A 495-nucleotide genomic window follows, 5' to 3' on the forward strand; every position below is an offset into this window, starting at 1 on the left:
TGGCTCTTTGTAATGTGCTCTCTCATTGGCTCCCGGAGGAAGATTCTGATTGGGTTTTCCTGTTGTTGATTCCGGAAGTTTACCCAGGACAGGAAGTTCACTTGTAATTCGTGGAAATCTCAGGCCTCTTTTTCCTCCTTGGATGTTTTTGTTCCTTTAAGTGCCACCTTTCCTGGCGTTTTGTTTACCTTTTAATTGCGTTTTTGTTAAGTGGGTGGGTTAAAGAATTGTAGAACTAGGCCGGGCGCGGTGGCTCAAGCCTGTAATCCCAGCACTTTGGGAGGCCGAGACGGGCGGATCACGAGGTCAGGAGTTCGAGACCATCCTGGCTAACACGGTGAAACCCCGTCTCTACTAAAAAATACAAAAAGCTAGCCGGGCGAGGTGGCGGGCGTCTGTAGTCCCAGCTACTCGGGAGGCTGAGGCAGGAGAATGGCGTAAACCCGGGAGGCGGAGCTTGCAGTGAGCTGAGATCTGGCTACTGCACTCCAGCCC

This window comes from Trachypithecus francoisi, unplaced genomic scaffold (genome assembly GCF_009764315.1).
Source record: "Trachypithecus francoisi isolate TF-2019V2 unplaced genomic scaffold, Tfra_2.0 Lachesis_group17, whole genome shotgun sequence".
In the NCBI taxonomy this organism is placed as follows: Eukaryota; Metazoa; Chordata; class Mammalia; order Primates; family Cercopithecidae; genus Trachypithecus; species Trachypithecus francoisi.